Source organism: Equus asinus, chromosome 2, assembly GCF_041296235.1.
Source record: "Equus asinus isolate D_3611 breed Donkey chromosome 2, EquAss-T2T_v2, whole genome shotgun sequence".
Lineage (NCBI taxonomy): Eukaryota > Metazoa > Chordata > Mammalia > Perissodactyla > Equidae > Equus > Equus asinus.
The window spans coordinates 94,748,830-94,763,220 of record NC_091791.1 but is presented as its reverse complement, the minus strand read 5'-3'; positions in this window follow the sequence as shown (position 1 = coordinate 94,763,220).

The window sequence follows — 14,391 nt, the reverse complement described above, 5'->3', positions numbered from 1 at the left end:
CCCTGTGGAAATTGACCCAATCCGTGACTATTAATTAGTTTTTAATACAGAATGGGCTATTTGAAAAAATATATTCATGCTATTGGCAGCTTTGTGAAGAAGAGTCACAGGGTGGTCAAGGAAGGGTTTCCACCGGGGAAAGGGGACCCACCACCCAGCCAAGCTTCCACCAGGGGCCTTCGTCTTCCTCCATCAGCCCAGCCTACTGGCTCACTATCAGCCTTTCAGGCCTAGGACCCCAAGGTTTCAATTGGCCCCAGAATTTTGTGTTTGGGGCTCTTGGATTCTGACTTATGCGTGAAAACAGTTAATAAAATATACCTTGTGTTTTGCTGTCTTTTCATCGCTCCTCCCTCCCTTTCCTTTCTCTCCTTCCTGCCTTTTGCCTGGAAACGGATAGATTAAGCGCATTTCTCATATCATGACATACTCTCATCATTGGTCTCCTCAAGGCCTTTCTTGTTTTTGTTTTCAACTTACTTTGTTTTCTTCATTTCATGTTGTCTTTTCTCTCTAGGCCTTTATGGGAAAATTTTGTAATTTGACTAATGTGCTTCTTTTTTCTTGTTTTAGGTGGGGAAGTTGGAGTTTTTTAAAGTTTGAATTGATACGTCATTTTGTATACTTATATTTAGGAAAGTGGCATTTTCATATACACCTCACTCTCTTTCTTATTTATGTTATGCAGTACCCTGTTATCACTATGGAACCTGTGGGTACATATGATCTATTGCTTCTAAGGGTTACGTAGGACTTCAGTGTATATCCAGCACATTTAAATTGTCCAAATGGTAGCCGCTTACATTAGTCTAACTCTCTGCTATCTGGTGCTGTAATGAACGTTCTTATACTTGTCCCCTTGTGGGTCTATGTGAGACTTTGGGACAATATCCGGATAAGAAGTGCTGGGTCATATGCATTGTGTGCATTCTCGAGAGTGATATTCCTGGTAGAGCACAGGTGATGACCAAAAAGAATGGATACTGCCTGTGGCTCTGGAGCAAGCTCCTGGGGTACCCCAGCTCTGCCAGGCATCTCTACTGGAGGTAATGGACCACGGAATGATCTAGAGGTTCCTAGAGGAAGGTCCAGGTGATTTTTTGTAGCAGGAGGAAATTTAGGGGGTTGAGAGGGAGCAGCTGTTAACCAATAAGAGCAGAAGCATTTCAGAATGTTGACAACAGATCCATGGTTCCTGTGCATCCAGCTGAACATCAGCCGTGTGCTCATGTATTGACCTCATAGTGTCAGCTGGCTCTCTGGAATGGCAGCCTTGGTCCACACCCACAACAGCAGGACAAGAGGTTCCCACAAGACTTCACCCCCCAACACCAGCACTAGCCATTGTTCTATTATTTCCTTCAAAGCTAAGGAGTAGAAAGAGTTATCTCATTGTTTTAATTTTTATTCCTCTAATTACCAATGTGTTTTGTATTTCTTCTTATTTAATTGTGTGTTCATATAATTTTCCTATTCTTCTCTTGGGGTTCCTAATTTTTTCCTCTTGATTTTTAAGAGTTCCTTGTATTTTCTAGGTATGGATGCTGGAATCTTTTTAAGATATGGAAAACATCATTTCTCGTAATAAAATTTATCAGTAATTTTATCCAAGGTGTCCATCATTGAAAGGGAAGCATTAATTTTTATAAAATCAATTTTTGCCTTACAATATAAACAATTTGAGTTTCACTTAAGAAGTCAGTCTCCTCCACTAGTTCAAAAGAATAACATCCTACATAATATCCTATTGTCTTTACACGTTTACCCTCTGCATGTAGCTCCCTGACTCATCTGGAATCTACTTTTGTATATTATAAAAGGTAAAGATTCATTAATACCTTTCTCCATTTAGTGAGATAGTCTTCACAATACCATTTACTAAATAAGTCTTCCTTTCCTCTTTGATTTATGGAGTTAACTTTATTATATAAGTTTTCATACAGACAGGAGTCCACTTTTATGTCCTTTATTTTTCTCTCTGGTCTGTTGGTCTGTTCTTGTACAAGTACCTCATTATTTCTACTACTGCCTAAAATATCTTTCCATGATGCTGAAATATGTCCTAATCTTGTGGGGCAAGCTACTTTATCTAAAATCGACCAAAATTACTATGGTCCAAGTCTTCCCCAGAAGTTGCAAGCCTTCAAACCTCTTCAGAGTTCCAAAGCAGTTACATCTGGCAGATTCTGTGAGCGCACTTGTTGTCTAGACAGGGAGAGAATTCTGGTACTTCCTACTCTGTCATCTTCCCTCCAGCTCCACTGCTTTGTTCCTCTAAGTTGATTTTATATCCTGCAACTCTGCTGATCTCTCCTATGTTTTGATTAGTTGACGGGTCAATGTAGACAGCCCACGCTGTCTGCAAGAATGGAAGTTGTGTCTCTTCCCTTCCAATCTCTTATTTATTATCCTACTATTGTTTTCAGGTTGGCTCTCACCTCCAGTTTTGTGTTCCATGATTGCTGTGTTAGTGGGCATTTTTGCCTTTGTCCCAGCCTCTAAGGAAATATATCAAGGTTTCTTCATTAGGTATAATGTTTTTGTAGTTTTTTTAACCAAATAAAGTTCCATTTGCTTTCTAGTTTTGTGAGTGTTTTTATTGTTATAAATTGTTGTGGAATTTTATAAAATTATTTTTATACCTCTAGTGATAGTCGTATAATTTTCTTATTTTAATCTATTATCTTAGTGAATTAGGTTGGCACATTTTCTGATATGGAATTATGCCTCAGTACTAAATTATACTCTTTTTAATAGTGGTGTGTTTCTTAAAATACACTAGTAATTTATTAGCTATTAGTTATCTAATATTTTAGGTAGATAATCTGCAAATGGATCTACGATTCTCTCTTCTTGCATTCTTTATCTAGTTTTTGAAAGGAATTTCATTAATCACAAATTCATTTCTTAATTTTTTTCTCTTTTCTTTGTTTTCTAGGACATGTTAAGATTTGGATTAACTTTTCGTAAAAAGTTGATAAAAGTGCCTGTAAAGGTGTCTGGGCATGGGACCTCTTTGAAGAGACAGGCTTCTGTCACACGATCAGTTTGCTTTCATGGTTTTCCCAGGTTTTCATTTTTCCTTAAATCAATTTTATCCTTTTGTATATCTTCAAATATTATAGAGATTTCCAAATGCGCTTATATGTAGTTATTCACTATTTTCTCTCTCTCTCTCCCCTTTAAACTTTCTGCTTGCCTCTCCTAAAACAGCTCTGAGAGTCCTAATGGGGGCATTATTAACAAGAGTGGTCAAGTTGTATGTTCCTCTAGAAGTTTTATTTCTTTTTTTTTTTTTTTTAAAGATTTTATTTTTTCCTTTTTCTCCCCAAAGCCCCCCGGTACATAGTTGTGTATTCTTCGTTGTGGGTTCCTCTAGTTGTGGCATGTGGGACGCTGCCTCAGCGTGGTCTGACGAGCAGTGCCATGTCCGCGCCCAGGATTCGAACCGACGAAACACTGGGCCGCCTGCAGCGGAGCGCGCGAACTTAACCACTCGGCCACGGGGCCAGCCCCTAGAAGTTTTATTTCTTGTCTTCTCTCCCTCTCTTCTTTCTCCTTCACCTCCCTCTCTTCCTCCTCCTCCCTCTCTTCCTCCTCCTCCCTCTCTTCCTCCTCCTCCCTCTCTTCCTCCTCCTCTTGTTCCTTCTTCTCTTCTCCTCCTCTTCCTCCTGCTCCCTCTCCTCCTCCTCGTTCTCATCCCCTTCTTATTCTTTCCCTTTCCCTCTTGTTTAGGCATTCTTCTGTCCCATACACTGTACACAGAAGTAAACTCTGGTCTTTTTCTGCATACAACCATGTCTGATTCACCGCTGCTGTGACCCACAGCTGCTTCTGATGGGTACCGCCCTGGCCATTATATCCTGCTTCAGCTTCTATTATATAATACTCACTCCCAGTTGATTCCAACGTTCTTACTGAGTACTGCAGTCTCAGTGGTCCCATTGCCTCCACCATTCACTTATGCTGTGGCAGTGTCACCATCTTCCTTCGAGTATGTCATCATCATCCTGCCAACTTTCTGCACACTCCTTCACTGTAGTGTCCAAGCTGATGGTCTGTGGTGAATTTAGTTTATACGACGCTTTAAGAAAGAGTAATAAAGCAGTCCCACATGTGTCCCAATGTCTCAGGCAGATTTAGGAAACCAGATCTTGAAGTTCTTAATTGTAGCCATCAACCTTCTCTATATGACTTACATGTGAATATTGAGGGCCTGAGCCAGGAGACGTATTTCTGTGACAAACAAAGCTGCTCTTCCTTTAAAACAAGGGGCCAAGCCTGTTTGCCTGACATTTCTCTCTTTTGGTGTGGAGATTCCTGTCTTCCTTATGGAAACGGACTTTTAGTAGACTAACCTCCAACAGTTCAGCAAACGTGCCCAGACATTTCAGCACCCCAGGGATGTACATTGTCCCCCCTCCCTTCCATCATATCCAAATAAGAATGCCATTGGTGAAAACAACTAACAGTTGGATAAGATGTTGGCAGGGGCATGGTCAGTGTACTTTTGCCTCCAAGTATGGCAAGTTACAGAGTAAATCGAAATAGTCAGAAAACAGTGGGCACAGATAACAGAGCACAAGAGTAATTTATAAATCTAAAAGGGTCTGTTAAGGGCTTCCACCACTGGACCATATTTGGATGAGTCTTGACAATCAGAATTCATCAACCTCCTCCCATGGGGGTCATTTTGTCTCTTTAGTGTGACTTTTCACATGTCTCTCCACATCTGGTCAGTATGTATTACAGATCATAATTTCCAAGGGACCAAATGATACTTCTCATTTTTAGATGCTTGAGAATCTTGCCTCCATTCCCCTCTCTATACGATGTATATACAGGATCTGATAACACCTATTCTATAATTTAAAACATTTAACTTAAAGCCCATGCTGGCTGAAAAGGCCTGTCATTCTTAAGCGTTTGGCCCTTTTTTCCTTGTGAGAGAAGCATTGACAAAGGCTGATGGGAGGTATGCTGTAATGTTCTTTTCTGCTTGAAGGAGTTACTTGTGGAGGAACTATGGAATCAAAGAGAGAGAAGACTTGATGTCGAGTCTCGGATCACCAGCTTTTCAGACCTATGACCACAGCCAAGTTATTAACCCTCTCTAGGTACCCTAGCAGACTTCTTTTTGTCTTAAAATGTAGAATTTATTGCTTCTGGCTATTACACAAGGCTGCTGGATAGCAAGTTGGTGTGAGAATACTTTATCGTTTCTGAATTGTATGCGTGTATAGTCAGATGGGTAGCATTTTTATCCTCTTAACAACTGATTATTCTTCTTAGGGTAGAACTAACTTTTTTGGGTCAATTATTTGATGAGTGTGCTGGCGATAGAAGTTAAACCTCTAGCTGAATAAGCTAGTATAAAGGCTTCAAACAACCACTTTGAATTGAGAACATGTAGAGGAAATTTGGGAACGAGTGAGGAGTAGAGGGTTTTGTAAGTATCCTGGATGTTGCATGTGAGCGATGTGATGTCTACACTTGACTCTCACCTTTTACTACCCTCAGTCTTTGCAATGTGTCACAAAGCATTTGAATCTTTTGTAAAATCTGGTGGAAGGGATTTTTTTTCCTGGTCCCTGTGAGAAAGTCATTTCTGAAAGAGGTTGGAACTCAAGGGGTATGACTGGGGTACCACTCATGTGACATCCACAGCTACATCGGATACGTCTGTATTGGATGGACTGACTGAGAAGAGAACCAAAGTCGCTGAGTTGAGTTTCTGTGGATGAATATTCCCACTACTGTTTCTTTGTACAAGCTATAAGCAAATTTAACTACCAAACCCGAACCATGGCATTGTAGACCAGACTTTGGGAAATACAAAGTTATCTCCACTGGTACAAGCAGCTCAGAGATTTAGGACCAAGTGTAGGGTGCCTGGATCTCACAATGGCAGAGCTGCCACTCATGGTGGAAAGAATAGCTGATGATGAGAATAGCTGAGATAGCTGGGCTGTCACCATTTAATTTGGGCTATGGAAACAGGATTTCTCCTTGGCAGAGAGAGGGAAGATACAAAGGCACAGGTCTAGGGCCAAGTTATGAGTACCTGGGCATCTGCAGTAAGAACACAGACTTGAGGGCAGCAACTCATGGTCAATATCATAATTTCTTCAGTGTTGCTGGGAAAACTCCCTCTTCTGACCCAAAATCCTGAAGTTCTCAGAGGCCTGGGATTCTGCCTGAAGTCTGGAGAAGTGGGCACAATTGCCAAAAATCTGGAACTCATCGTCTGGAAGATGGTGAGATGAGAGGTGGCAACTGCTAGACATGAGTCAGCTCCTGGAACTGTGTTTGGAGGATAAGCATCAAGGGGAAGAGAAGCCAAGCCCTGAGGTGTCCAGAGAGAGGCCCTGGGTAGAAAGAGTAAGAAAGGATGCTTTATCATCCTGCATCCTCAGAGGACCAGGCATGCAGCAGATTCCATGATTCCAGCCTCTAAACTCTGCCAAGACAGGGAAAACACAAGGCACTCTTAAAGGACGCATACGGGACTGCAGACCTCTGGGTTACATAAGTAAGATGTTCTTGGTTATTCTCACCTTCCCACCTCTAACTTTCACATAAAAAATTCTTATTTTTGTCTTTGAACCCAATTTAGCAAAATCCCTTGTCTGAACCTTCTGCGATGTTACCATAGCAATGTGAGGACAAAGCCATAATGTCAGATGGAAGGAGTTACATTTGTGTCACTGAGAAGGACCTCCCTCTCATCAATGGGGGCATCTTGACACCTGTTAAGGAAAATTATCCAAAACTTGAAAGTAAAGCAAAGGACTGACTACACGTCCTTTCAAAGTTATCCTAAAATACTGTCTCTTAGGGCTGCCTAGGAATTATTGAATTCTCTGTCTTTCCTGGCTTTTCACTCATTATTGATTAGAGTCCGCACGCTGTGAAGTTACATATAAACTCGTAGAAATTGATAAATTATAAATGATTTTTAACCAGAAGTGGGAATGATTTCTTTCAGGTAGTAAAATATAATCCCAAAGATCCACAGTTTCAATGCCCTATAGAATATTAACCAGTTGTGTATCTAACTTTGCAAAATTATTTCACTATCCTAGTTTCACCTGACTATATAAATCTATGTCCCTTACGTGCTCTTATAACAAGCCTATCGCTTTTCACATTAATGAATTAAACTATCTTTGAGATATTTGTATGAGAATCATGTTTTAATTTATTTTAGAAGTATACATTCAGAGACCAAAAGAAAAGTCTGGGACAGTGAACAGAGCGCCAGTCTAGTAATTTTTATGCCTCCCCCAAATAAATCAAAGATCCTTGGCTACGTTCATGACTAATTCATCTCTGTGATCTTATCCTATCCCCGATGCGTACCCTCAAATCTGAAGACCTTTGGTTTGTTATTTACACCCAGATAATGGAAACTCTGGACTTTTGTAATGAAATCTAACGAAAACTCTGGACCTTCACCCTGGAAAAAGTGGGCATATACACGATGTTTTGCAAAAAATCTCAGGATTTGGGAGATGCCGTGGAGCTTACGAGTGGCTCAGCCAAGAGTCTGGGGACCACACATGAAAAGACCTTTCTCTAAAGTTAAAAAACACCCTCTCACCTTCTTTTCTGTTTCTAAACCCACAACCATAGCAGCCTGTTTGCATTTGGGGACCATATCCTGGGCTCTCTTCATAACCAAACTATTTCACCTTCTTAGTTTGTGCTGCTCCAATGGCTCAATTTCTCTTCACTTAGCATTATATCTAGTTTTTGCCGTAATAATAGATATATAAGTTTTGGACATGAACGATATCTTTCACAAGAGATATGGTCTCATATTCGTTTTTTTAATATATACTTTTCTTGATGTAACTTGAACTCTTTAGTCGTTTATCTTTTTTGCCTTGTGACTTTTCACAGACTATGAAAATTTAACTATATGAGGTCGAAATAGAAAAAACGTCAAATGTCAGTTGAAATTGTAAGTAATATTCACTCTTTGGGGCCAAGTGAACAAACCTTGGATAAAAGTTATTGTAGCTCTCATCACATTGTTTTTAAAGGTATTGTCTTCTCCACTGGTCTGTAAATCCTTGAAAGCATACAAATATTATGACCTCTGAGTGACTGCAATACTGAATAGATCATTTGGCATGGAGTGGCAGCTCATAAAACATTTGAATGGATGGTGAATGATAAGAGATATTTGAAAGATTCTTTTTCTTCAAGCAGATGTATTTTTCAGTTTTGTGGTTCAGTTATTACTGGATAAGTTGGTAAACAAACTCCACTGTCCTTCCAAGCTATCAGTGATGATTGACATTGTGACTAATAATTCTAGTGTGTAAACATGGAAGCCTATACACTTCTGTTAAAAACAGAACCTTTTGTTTAAAATGTATAATAAATAGAAGAAAGAAAAGTAATCGTTATTTTACCAATGGAAAGGGCTCAGACCATTTGAAATATCATTTTAAGCTTAGAAACTGATATATTTCTTTAATTTCCACTAATGATCAGACTTCTGGAAGCTAAAGTCAAAACAGTTTACCTAGAGAAGTATTTCTATATTCTTCTACTTGAAGGTGTTCTCTCTGAAACATCATGGAGTAGAGGAAAGAAGATGGATTTTGGAGTCAAAAGGCCTGGCTTAGAATATGGAATTGTCTCCCAGCTACATGATTGATATGTTATTTAACTTTCATATGTCTCATTTTCTTCATCTATAAAATTTGAAGTTATAGAACGCAGAGTTGTTTACTTATATTATAAAAGAAATAACATCAAATCCACAGGTTAGTGCCTGTACTCTATGATGTATTAATAAATGGAATCTATTAGTATTTGGTTTCCTCACAGTCAAATTATGCTTTTATTGGCATAGTGCCTCACGCAGAGGATGTGAAATTTCTCACATACATATACATGTAGATTTGTTCATTATACAAAAATAACAAAATAACTACTTAAGGATAAAGGGAGAAAACACAGTTGAAGAAAGAGGATAAAAATATGCAAAACCAAGTATATTTCAATGATTGGGAACAGAACCCAACACTGAGCTTCTCGACAGTGGTGATGGCCATGTAACTGGAATGGTAGAATTCAGAAGCAGTTTGGATGTGTTCTCTGTTGTATGCATTCTTGTCAACATCCACAGATAAGCAATGTCTTTCTTATTGATGCATCTTTCTTTAAATACCAACAGCCAAATACCAAGGTTATTGTAAAATGTGGATGGTTGGGGCACGATCTGATTCTCCCAATTGAATGACTCATTCTCGTCGGTTACGTGGTTAATTCAGTCTACTTCTTCATATTATAAAATTCAGCCCTCCCCTTTTCCAATTTGTTGCTGTGGGTTTGGGAAGATTAGTAACTTATCATTGCCTTCGTCTATTAACAGGGCTAGACTTGGCGAAAAATTTCTCACCCAGGTCCTTTATAGAGTACTACAGTGTTCATCTTTTCAGAAGTCTTGGTGCCAATTCCCTTTCTCTTAAAATCTGACTCGCTCCCTCTCTCTCTCTCTGTCAACCAGAAAGTTTATAGTAAACTCTCCCCAGGAATCAGTTTGCCAACTCCTTACTCCAGAAGCCCAGTACTATGTTCTCCATCCAGCCTTAACTTCTTTAAACCTGTTCATTCAAGGATTCTTCGTGGGTTGTCCTCCCATTTCCTTCCCAAGAAGGCTTTTTTCTTCACATACGTGAAATCTCTCATCTGAATTTTCTTTATATTGTCTTGTGGTCAGTACATTTTGCAGAAATTTCTTATAATTTCAGATGTTTCCTATTTATTATGGAATTTTTGATAGATATTTTGGAAGAAGTTCCTTATCGTTTTAGATGTTTCACATTTGTTTAGTACTTTGGTTTTTTGGTGGATATTTTAGAAGGAGTAGAGCCAAGTAAATATGCAAAATTTATCATTTTAGAGAAGCAATCTCTTCCTTTTCTTGACAGAGGCATGTTTAGAAAGTAATATTACATAATGAAGAGAGAAAAGGGAACCATGTAAAGAGACTTCACACAGGGCCCCAAGATCTGTGTTCTAGCCCAGCACTGCCACCCAATAGAAGTGTGGTTCTGAAGCACAAAACTGGCCTTTCCCCTTCTCCTGCAGACAGTTTAAGGAAGCTCACTCTGGCCCCCACAGTCTCCTTTTCCAACTTCAGTTAGAGCGTTTGGAATAGTGATGGCAACCTTCTGTTTCTGTGGCTGACTCACCTGCAGTCTGCGAGACCCTCAAGGCTGGGGTCTTTACCTTATTCCTCATTTTTCTCTGGTTCCTTAGCCAATACATGTTTCTCACGGGAATTAACAGGAATTAATTGAGTGTCTCCAATTTCAGTCTTCATCTAGAGCTAGAAAATGTTCTATTTATTAACTTTAAAATTGTTCCTAGTCTTAGTCAGAGCAGTCAGGCAAGAAAAAGAAATAAAAGGGATCCAAATTGGAAAGGAAGAAGTGAAACTGTCACTATTTGCAGATGACATGTTTCTATATATAGAAAACTCTAAAGAATCAACTAAAAATCTTTTAGAAATAATAAATGAATACAGTCAAGTTGCAGGATACAAAGTCAACATACAAAAATCAGTGGTTTTCCATATACTAAAAATGAAGTAGCAGAAACAGAAATCAAGAATACAATCCCATTTACAATTGCAACAAAAAGAATAAAATACCTAGGAATAAACTCAACCAAAGAGGTGAAAGATTTGTACACTGAAAACTATAAAACGTTGAAAGAAACTGAAGAAGACACAAAGAAATGGAAAGATATTTCGTGCTCTCAAATTGGCAGAATTAACAGTTAAAATGTTCATACCTTTGTTCTTCTTCACTTAGCATTACATCTAGTTTTCCTAAATTCATATCCTGCTTTCAGGCAGACAAGGGCACAGCAGAGATCTTTTCTTGTACTCGCTTCTTCTCAATTGCCGTCAGCTCAAAATAATCACTATGTCAAGGTGATATATTTTGGAGTGGAAAATTCTGCTATCCGTCAGCAGCTCCTCTGGAAATGAAGTGGTGAGAAAGACCACATGAAAGTCATAGGCTTTGATGGGGCTGACCCTGTGGCCAAGTGGTTAAGTTCACGCCCTCCCCTTCCGTGGCCCAGGGTTTTGCCAGTTCGGATGCTGGGCGAGGACATGGCACCGCTTGTCAGGCCATGCTGAGGTGCTGTCCCACGCAGCACAACCAGAGGAACTGACAACTAGGATATACAACTATGTACCGGGGGGCTTTGAGGAGAAGAAGAAGAAGAAAAAAGTCATAGATTTTGAGACCTGCAAGGAGTGTTATCTCATCCAGTCCAATAATTATATACCAGAGAACACATCATACTCATCTATGAATTGTTTAAAGTCACATATGCTCGAATGCTCCACGTTTGGCTGGCCTGCGATGAGCTTTGAGCATCTAGAGTTAGAAAAATTGCTACAGGTGATTCTGATGCTCACTGCTGGTGAAAGACCAGGATAACGTCTTCATTGCCATGCCTCTGCAATGACCCGGGGCCCTCGGGCTGCAATAGGCTTGGAGGCAGTTCTCAGATCCCGCCAAACTCCTTTCTGCTGTGTCATAATGTCTCAGCATTCCTTCTAAGTATTTTCTTGTCCTCACTCTCCACATCCATACAACTTTCCCCTAGATTTAAATTTGACTTTGGAAAAAGAAAAGAGGAAGAAATCACAAAACCTTATCAGATAAATGCTCAGCAATCAGAGAAAAACCATTCACCTCATCATCATCGTTGTTACTCCCTGGTGAGTGTGATCTCTATTTCAACATCAGCCTAGCTGGGCAGACCCCTAATTAAATAGTTAGCTTCCTCAGGTGCAGGCTTTGAGATAGCAGTGAGAGGAATAAACGGTGTGTGACCTCAGAAAAGTAGTTGTAGCTAAGGAATCATAATCAGATGCAGAATTTCAAGGGCACATCGTTGGGAATGCATCGAGTTGGAATATTATTACTGGAATTGCTAACAGTACTAACCCGAACACTGGACATTATGTTTTCCATAATCTACCCTACTCTCCCTTGGAGACTTGACGAACTTACTCATGTCTGCTTGCTTTCTTCTTTGTGTTAAATACTAGTCGTAACAAAGACATCATACATCTGTTTGTAGGCTGTTTCAAAACCTGTATCTTAGGTTTTATATATGTAAATTGGATGGCTTGTCTCTAGATTTCCTGAACAAAGACTATGCTTATGTCTTCAATTTATTTTCACTGCTTAGTAGTACTGAATAAGACTTTTCAATCATCTCAGAGATTACGCGGTCTGGTTTAGTGGAAAGAAGCTTTCCATGGGAATCTGAAGACTTGAATTTGAGTTTTAGCCTGCATGAGAGCGGTGAGCGCATGGTTACTTAAACCTATTTGTTTCCCAGATGCAATAAAGTGCTTAAAAGCTTTGATTCATGACTCATTGGAGAAGAAATGAAACACGCAAAAGTGCTTTGGGGATTATGAAGTGTTGTGAAAATATAATGCTTTTCTGGTCCAGTTTCATAGACTCATTGAAATGCTCAGTAAAAATGACACAATTAGTTTTCAAAGGCAATTTTCAGATTTCATTTAGTCTTTTAAAAATATATTATAGTATTAAGGTAATTTTCTAGGTTTGGAATTGCTGCCTCTTTTATAGAAAATAATGGAAACTGAAAAACCAAAAAGTTAATGTAAATGTAATTAGATTTAATTTTTTGCTAATATCTTTGGTTCTATTCTTTGGGACTACTGGGGCAATTGCCTATCTATTTGTTATGCAATCTTTCATGTTTATGAAACAATTAACACTTCTCTAGAACCATTTACAAAATGTTATGGTGTCTTTGCGCATCTTGTGTCGGTCCCAGCCTATTGATGGTGATGCTTTTGCTAGAAATGCCTGAGGCACTGCTCCGTGGTATTAGAGTGTTACATGGAGGAGCCCCATAGACGTTTCCCCCACTGGGGCCGGGGTAGTGGCTCAGCCTGGCCAGCCCTTGTGGTTCTTCTTATGATTGCAGGACGCACTTCAGCAAAAACCATCAGGAAACTTTGAGAAACAAGATTTATTACTTACAAGTCCTGGAGGGCACACGGCATGACTGAGAGACACAGCAAGGGAGGTGAAGTGGTGGTGGAGGGGAGACAGACCCTGGGGCTTTGTCTTCATTAGAGTGCAATGGTTGGGTGTTTGGGGTTTCTCAGAATCACACATTATTGGTTAATTTTTAGCAGAAAAGTGGGAACCAGGGTACGGGAGACTGGAGGCAGGGCCGCTGGAGCTGTCAGTTATCTAGGTCGCCCAGGGTTTTCTAAAAGGGAAACTTTGTGGGTATGGAGGGCCTAGATCCTTTTCAGTTTTGCTAGTAGCTGTGTCATACTTCTGGCAATATGTTTATTTAAGATGGTTGTCTTTTGAAATGGATGCCTCGGCAGTCAGAAGGTTAATGTCAGCACTCACACCGTAGTTCATATAAATAGGAGGCAGACGGGATGTCAGAGGGGTGGAACCATGGGGAGGAGTCGTCCACTCACCATCAGTGGAACCATTTTTATCTATGCTTCCCCCTAACTTCCTAATTTATCAGATGCCCACAGTAGAAAGGATCATTCCTTCCAAACCCATTGCAACACTGTTTCTGGAGAGACATTTTGGGATTGACTATGAAAGGAAGAGTGATCAAATAAACATTCCCTTTTTAGGTTATTTTATTTGACTGGAATATGATTGTACAGTGTTAGAGACACAGAGCAAATATATTATTCATTTGCTTATTAATTTTTAAAGGGGAAAATTTCATCCTGATTATAAGTTATATAAACAGAGTAAAAATACTAGACTATAAAGTTGATAGCAAAAATCATTCATAATTCTGCTCTCAAGAGCTAATGCCATTTGATATCTCCTTTCAGACTCTTTTTTCTTTCTCATGTGTTTTTCCTAGAACAATATGTGTATTCATATATGATTTACAAGGAGTAGGACAATATTTTACATGCTGTTTTGCAAGATATGTTTTCAATTGGTACTATACATTAGACATGTTTCCAAGTAAATGTGGTTGTATATTATCATTTTCTATGGTTTTAGTTTATTTCGTTTAATGGAGTGATCATCATTTAATTTTCCAAACACTTTTATTGGGCACTTAAGTTGTTTCGAATTTTTTTATTATTATAAACAATCCTTAGCTTTGAACACAGTTATCTAATCTACAAAACAGGGGTGAGACAGTCTACTGCATAGGATTTGTGTGGGGAATATATAAAATAATGTTTGAGTAAATCATGATAGCATACGTTCATACAGGATTTTTCATGTTATCTACATTTTCAAGAGTATTATCATGTGGGTGGGGACTGTATAAATTTATAATTTTAAATTTTCTTTACATCTGTAT